Source organism: Penaeus monodon, chromosome 39 (genome assembly GCF_015228065.2).
Source record: "Penaeus monodon isolate SGIC_2016 chromosome 39, NSTDA_Pmon_1, whole genome shotgun sequence".
Classification (NCBI taxonomy): Eukaryota; Metazoa; Arthropoda; class Malacostraca; order Decapoda; family Penaeidae; genus Penaeus; species Penaeus monodon.
In genome coordinates this window covers 25,599,427-25,606,680 of record NC_051424.1, presented here as the reverse complement: position 1 = coordinate 25,606,680, position 7,254 = coordinate 25,599,427, and the positions used below count along the sequence as shown (strand labels likewise).

General features: G+C 45.8%; 1 protein-coding gene across 1 annotated transcript in view; it reads right to left on the bottom strand.

Annotated features, from left to right (window-relative positions):
* Window positions 1-7,254, bottom strand: part of LOC119597520 (ubiquitin carboxyl-terminal hydrolase 31-like) — a 100,813-nt gene that overhangs the window by 808 nt on the left and 92,751 nt on the right. The gene's annotated exons all lie outside the window — the stretch shown is intronic.

Here is a 7,254-nt window from a genome sequence, read left to right as displayed (position 1 = left end):
AGGGAAAAAAAAGGAAAATTGGGGTAAAGGGAAGACAAAGTGACGGTAGAAGGGGGGCGGGAGGGGAGAGGGGGAGAGGAGGAAAATGAGAAAGGATAACTTCGAAAAACAAAATCAATAAACGAAACAAGAATCACAAAATCAATAAACAAAACGGGTGTAACTAATAACTAAGAATTGCTGGCTAGGTCGACGAACCCTTTAAAGCCAATCAAGGCAGAATCATGAACAAATGAAAAACATAAAACCATATTCAAAAACTGATAACATCTCATTAGCTGCATGACACCCAATATGTCTCCTGGGGTGTCATGCGAGACAATCACGGGCCATGCAAATAGCACGCGGCTAGGAGCAGAGGCAGGGGCTAGTCATAAAGGAATGGGAAGGAGAAGGAGCTAGTAAAAGAAAGAGGCTAGTCACGCTGGGAAACACTGGGGAAAGTACGGTGGCTAGTAGAAATGAAAGGGCCTAGTGATGAGAGCGAAGGGACAGGCTAGCAACAGAGGGAAAAGGAGGAGACTTAATAGATGGGGGATACGGAGGAGGCTAGTAAATTGGGTGAGGAAAATGACGAAAGCTAATAAATCGAAGAAATGGCAGAAGCTAGTAACAAAGTAAAGGAGAAAGGAGAGAGTGCTACCCAAAAAGAAGAGGGAAGAGGGAAGAGAGAAAAGGGGAGGGAGGAGAGGGAAGAGAGAAATGAGAAGAGAGAGAAGGGAGAGAAAGCGATCTCAGCCCAACGTCAAACCGCGGGACAGGTCGGGATAAAACAATTAGCAGGGCCTCATCTGATTGTGGCTCTAATCAGACAGGCGGTGACCCATCCGAAATAGGGAGGGGAAGGGAGGGGGGAGGGGAGGGGAGAGGGAGGGGAGGGGAGGGGAGGGGAGGGGAGGGGAAGGAAGGAAGGGAAGGGAAGGGAAGGGAGGGGAAGGGAGGGGGAAGGGAGGGGAAGGGAAGGGAGGGGAGGGGAGGGAGAGTATGAGATGGGGGTTAGAGGGGAGGCGGAGAGTGGGGAGTAAGAGAAGGAGGGGGAAACACAGAGAGAGAGAGAGAGAGAGAGAGAGAGAGAGAGAGAGAGAGAGAGAGAGAGAGAGAGAGAGAGAGAGAGAGAGAGAGAGAGAGAGAGAGAGAATAGCGAGTGAGTGACTGAATTCGTATCTGGCAAAGCGAAAATGGAGAATAAAAAGACAAGAAACGGAAAAAAGGACCCTTTAAAGCCAACAAAACACACCAAACCTAAACACCCGACCCGGGCACTACCAACCTCCCGACACCCACCATCGAAACACCGAAAACCGACAGCCCGACGCCGACCCGACCCGGCGCCGACCAGAACCGAACCGCCACCCGTGCATGTAGAGGCATACCGATCAAAATATAGGCTAACGGCGACATCGGCGACGGTGCGAACGGAATAAATCATAGGCCTATTCCATCGCACTTGGTGCCACGTTTCCGGTATGTGCACGGAATAAATGGGAGGAATTAAAACAAATGATAAACGAGAAAAGAGAAAAAGTGAAAATACGGGGAGAAAATAGACTCTGATTAAAAATATTGAGAGAACTGAAGAACTGAGAGAAAAATACATAAAAACAAAAAAGGTTAGTGTGTTAAAGTGTCTCAAAAACAACGATAACGATAACAGGCCTTATACAAAATAAAATGTACCTGTTTTCTTCACAATGCTCCAATGCAAAAAAAAAAAAGCAATAAAACACTCTTAAATCACATTCCATAACAACACACAAACAAACAAACAAACAACGACAGTGACACGTGCGCCGTGGCCGACCTCGAATTGTGTGCAAGTTCAGGAAACCACCCAAATGACGGACGCATTCTGAGCCAAGACTGGCACCCAAAGCAGCGTACAAAAATGCATGCACAAATAAATGCATAAGCAAATCGATGAAAAAAGAAATACATAAATACGTGAATAAATAAATAAGAAGACTACGAATGCAAAGAAAAAATATATATATAAACTATGAGGTGGGGAATGAAGACTGATGCCACGTGGCAGTGTATGGTGCCTCTATACGAATGTCAGAAGCTAATGGAAGTGCTGACTGAGGGAGGGAGGAGGGATGAAGGGGGGAGGGAGGGAGAGAGGGAGAGGGAGAGGGAGAGGGAGAGGGAGAGAGAGAGAGAGAGAGAGAGAGAGAGGAGAGAGAGAGAGAGAGAGAGAGAGGAGAGAGAGGAGGAGAGAGAGAGAAGGAGGAGAGAGAGAGAAGAGAAGAGAGAGAGAGAGAGAGAGACGAGAGCGAGAAGCAGAGAGCGAGAGAGCGAGAGCGAGAGAGAGAGAGAGAGAGAGAGGAGGGGGGGGTAGAGGGAGCGGGAGAAAGAGGAGTATCTGACGAGGAAGAAAAACAAGAAATGAACTGTATATGAAAATGCATACAAACAAAGATCTACATGTAGAATGCGTATGCATCCTATCTGTATGTACAGAGACACAGACACAGACGCACACACATACACATATATGAATGGCAAAACACTCTTCTGTGTTGATACTATGGTAGAAAAACCCACAATGCAACAACTAGATTTGTTGAAAATGAGACTACAGTTTCGAATCCACCTGGATACTATCTTAATATATATCTATATATATATATATATATATAATCTAATATATATATCTATCTATATATATATATCTATATATATATCATATATATATATTATATATTATATATATATATATATATAAAAATATATATATATAAATATAATATATAAAATTAAAATATATATAATTATATATATTATAATATATATATATATATAATATATATATTATATATATATATATATATATATATAGACACACACACACACACACACAAACATAATACTTCCACGTGACTCCAGAATACAAGCACGTGTATCCGAAACCTACAACATGCCTCGGTTCGCTTCCTCCTCCACCCTCCACCTCCTTTTCAGCCCCCTCCCACTTCTCTCCTCCTCTTCCCCTTTCCCTTCCTCCCCTTTCCCACCTCTTCTTCCTCCATTAACCGCATCTTCCCCTCTCCCTATCCCTTCCCTCCCTTTCCACTTCCTCCGCTCCACCCCTCACCCCTCCTCCCTTTTCCCTTCCTCCTCATCTGCCTCCCCCCTTTTTCCTTCCCCCTCTGTACGTCACCGCCACCTCAAAGCACGACCCCATCAGTGTCACCGCCATTAACATAATTATTATTTAATATCCTTCAAATGAGGCGAACTTTACATGTTTCTCCACGCCTGTCCCGTATGGCTTTCTTTCTTCCTCTCTTTCTCTCTCCTCCCTCCCTCCCTCCCTCTCTGTCTCTGTCTCTCTCACTCTCACTTTCACTCTTATATCCACCTTCTTTCTTTTCCTTTCTCTTATATTCACGTTTCTTTATTTTTCCTTCTCATCTGTTTTCTGTCTCCACCTTTTTATTTCCTTTCCTCCCTAAAAGTGTCCTTCCCACTATTCTATATTTTCTTTCCTCTTTCATAGGATCTCCCACTCCCCACTCCCTCCTTTCCCTGTCCCTTTCCCCTTTCCTCTCTCCCTCTCACTCTTCTTCTCCTTTTCCTCCCCCCCTCTCCCTCTCCCTCCTTTTCCCTCCCCCCTCCTCTCTCTCCCTCTCCCTCTCCCAAATAAACGTCAGGTCGCAGTAATGAGGAATTTAGGTCAGCGCATGTTCCGAGTCTTTGTTGTGAGTGCGTACACCTATCCCCTCGCTCTCCCTTCCCCCTCCCCCTAAGCATTCCCTTGAACTAAGACAGCTCTGTGACACGCATGCTTCCTCCCCTTTCTCCCCCTCTCCTTCACACCCCTCACCTCTGGTCACCCCTCTCTCCCCTCTCCTCCCCCCCTCACTTAACTCCCCTCCCCTCACACGCCGATCTACTACTGGCACGCGCCGCTCATAACGCTACCAATACCAGCCTTTTCTTTTTCTTTTCTTCCATTACTTTCTCTTCATGTCAGTTCCCTCTCTACCTCACTCTATTTTCCTCTCGTTCCCCAGCTTACAGTTTCAATTCTCTTGTTGTTTTACTTTCTTTTCATGTAATTTAGGAAAACCTCCCTCCCCCTCTCTATCCCACCCACCTCTCTCTTCCTCTCTTTCTCTCTCTTTCTCTCTCAGTTGGGTTAATGACACGGTCAACCTTTCTGCACAGCACCCTGTCTGCGTGTTTCTCTCTAACAATGAGCGCAAATTCTATTAGCCTACTCCCTACCCCCACCACGCTCCCCCACCGCCCCCAGCGAACCCCCATTTACGCTTAAACTCCCCTCTTACTCATTCCCCTCACCCCCCCCCCCCTTCGCATAGGCCTACGCCGGACAATAAACATCACTGGCACACCTGAGTCATCCCCTTAACCCTCACCCCCCTACCAAAGTCACTACTGCACCCAACCCTTCGCCTATGACCTAGAATTTCTGTGGCATCTCTCTCTCTCTCTCTCTCTCCTCTCTCTCTCTCTCTCTCTCTCTCTCTCTCCCCCTCCCCCTCTCTCTCTCCCCCTCTCTCTCTCTCTCTCTCTCTCTCTCTCTCTCTCTCTCTCTCTCTCTCTCTCTCTCTCTCTCTCTTCTCCTCTCTCTCTCTCTCGCCTCTCTTACTTTCTGCCTGCCTTTGTCTATTTATGTCTCTCTACTTTAATCCCCTTTGTTCTCTCTCCTCCCTCCTCCTTTCTTTCTTTTGTCTCTCTCCCTTCACTCTTTCTTTCCTTTGTTTCTATTCCTTCCTCCTCCCTTCCTTCCTTTGTATCCCTCCCTCTTAACTATCATGCTCCTCCCTTCTCTGCAGCCCCCCTGTCTGCCTCTCTCCTTCCCTCCTCCTTTCTTCCCCCTTCCTGCATCTTCTTTCCATATATCCTTTTCTTCCTTCCCTCCTTCGCCCTTTGTCCCTCCTCCTTCCCCTCCCCTTTTTATCTCTCCTCCCTCCTCCCCCCTCGTTTTCCCCTTTCCTCCATCCCTTCGAATCTCCCCCTCCCTTCCTCCCCTCCCCTCCATCAACTCCCCATTAATCTCCCCTTTAATCTAAGACAATCAGCTGATCAACACTTCAATTCGACGCTCGAGGCTTCAATCAACGAAGCGCTTCACGTTGCCAATCTCGCTCGTAGTATTTCTTTTTCTGGGCCGTCATAGTTTTCTACTATTATCATTATTTATCAAAAAGCATCATGGTCTGTACCTGTTATTATAATACTAATACTAATACTAATACTAATACTAATAATTATTATTATTAATAATAGTAACAATAACAATAACAACAAAATAATAATATTAATAATAAAAAAATAAAAAACAATAAATAATAATAATAATAATAATAATTATTATAATAATATTAATAAAAACTATTGTTACAATTACTATTATCATTATCAATATATATAATGATAGTAATAGTAATCTTCTATATCTTCGTAGTGAAACATAACACATTATTATGCAAATAACAATAAAGAAAATAAACTAATGACCAAAACAATAAACACACCAAACACATTACAACAACAAAATAAACAGAAGATAAATAAAAGAAAAAAAAGAACAATGAAATCAATCACAGACAAAAACACAAGAATCCAAAAGCACGAACCTCATGCACCCAATCGAACCAGGCATGCGACACACACGTAGAAATGCGAGGAAGGCAGGAAGGGAGGTGAAGGGGGAAGAAGGGAGGTGAAGGGGAAAGAAGGGAGGTGAAGGAGGAGGGAGGGAGGTGAAGAGGGAGGGAGGGAGGTGAAGGAGGAGGGAGGGAGGTGAAGGGGGAAGGAGGGAGGTGAAGGGGGAAGGAGGGAGGTGAAGAGGGGGGAGGGAGGTGAAGGAGGAGGGAGGGAGGTGAAGGGGGAAGGAGGGAGGTGAAGGGGGAAGGAGGGAGGGTGAAGTGGGTGGAAGGGAGGTGAAGGAGGAGGGAGGGAGGTGAAGGGGGTAGGGAGGGAGGTGAAGGGGGTGGGGGGGACGCGTAGGGGAGGGGAGGTGAAGGGGGGAGGAAGAGATGTGAAGGGGGGAGGGAGGGAGGGAGGTGCAGGGGGGGAGGGAGATAAAGAGGGAGGAGGGGAGGTGAAAGGGGGGGAGATGAAGGGGGAGAAAGGGAGATAAAGGGTGATGAAAGGGGTGAAAAGGGAGGGAGGTGAAGGGGGGGGGGGGAGGTGAAAGGGGAAGGGAAAGAGGAGGGAAGGAGATGAAGAGAGAGAGAGATAGGGGTGGGTGAATTTAATACCCTTTGAATCGCCCATCCCGACCGACCAGCCTCTTCCCCCTGAGGCATTAGGCGTGTAATCTGCACCGATACAATACGCTCTGATCCCTCCTACGCCAGCTCCTTCTCCCCCCCCCCCCCTCTTCCTTCTTTTTTCTCACCTCCTTCATTACTTACGGCCTTTCTCTTCTCCCTTGTTCTATTTCCCTCATTCCTTTTCTCTGGCCACCCCCCCCCCATCTCAAACGCCCCCTCCCTTTTCCTTCCTCCCCCTCCACATCTTCCCTTCTCCCTTCACACTGCCTTCTCCCTTCTCCTTTCTCCCTCTCCTCCTTCATTCCTCTTCCGCCTTCCTTCTTCTCTCCTCCGCCATGCAATTGTGCAACTGATTGCGTGACTGTGCCCAAAATGAGAAAAAAGAAAAAAAAAAGGAAATCCACGAACTCTGCCTCCCAACCTTATGAAATATAAAAATAAAAAGCAAATAGAGAATCAAAACAAGAAAACAAACTATAATAAAACACTCCAGATAAAACAAAACACGACTAAAAAAAAACACTAAAGATGCATGAATAAAATATAAATAAACAACAAAAAACACGAAATAAAACAAAGATAAAAAAAAAAAAAAAAACATACTCGTACACCGAACTCAAGACACCCACCACCCCAACCCCTACCCCCAGTCCCCCGACCAAACATTCTCCCTCCCGCTCTACCCCCCCCCCCCCCATCCGCCGACCAATCTCTCCTTGACGTCACACCAATCCCATCAACACCAATCGTCTCCCTCATCATGACAATCCGGGTTACTACCCCTTCCCCCACTCCCCACTCCCCCCTCCCTCCCTCCCTGCCTCATTTGAAATACCGCGACGAATTAATCAGGGAAAAAATATATGATAATAATGATAATTCTAGCTGTTGTCGTAATTGGTTATAGTATTAACAATAGTAATAACAAAAGCAACGAAACAACAACAAAACAACAACAACAACAACAACAATCATAATAAAAACAAAATAATAATAATAACGGTAA